Source organism: Mesitornis unicolor, unplaced genomic scaffold, assembly GCF_000695765.1.
Source record: "Mesitornis unicolor isolate BGI_N332 unplaced genomic scaffold, ASM69576v1 scaffold786, whole genome shotgun sequence".
Classification (NCBI taxonomy): domain Eukaryota; kingdom Metazoa; phylum Chordata; class Aves; order Mesitornithiformes; family Mesitornithidae; genus Mesitornis; species Mesitornis unicolor.
In genome coordinates this window covers 1-598 of record NW_010191462.1, presented here as the reverse complement: position 1 = coordinate 598, position 598 = coordinate 1, and positions in this window count along the sequence as shown.

Here is a 598-nt window from a genome sequence, read left to right as displayed (position 1 = left end):
GAAAGAGCACAAGGATTCATTTGGGCTTCTCGATTAAAATGCATAATCCCTGAAAAACCAGTATTCCTGCACTGTACCCAAACATAACAGCAGACTTAAAACACAGTATCACTTACTCCTGAATAACTTAAGCTGCAAAAACTCAAATAACTTTTATATCACAGAATCGCTCGGTTGGAAAAGACCTGCGAGATCATCACGTCCAACCGCTCGTGTCTACCCCCTAAACCATATCCCTAAGTACCTCGTCTACCCGCTCTTTAAATCCATCCAGAGATGGTGAATCCCCCACCTCCCTGGGCAGCCTGTTCCAGCTTCTGACGAAAACCTCTCAGTAAAGAACTTCCTCCTTATCTCTAACCTGAACCTCCCTTGGCACAGCCAATATCATTAACCTCACCACAGCACCACCCTGTTAATCAGGCTAAGGATTCCCCTCAGCCCTTACGTCGCTGTCAAACAACCCCTATTTACAGACGAGATCGTGTTAAAAAAGATAAACGGCCAAAAAACTCGGCAAATCAGACCCAAACGACTGCTCTCGCCCGCTCCCAGTACTGAACTACACCCGTCTTGACCGCCGCTTTTCTTTCCCGTA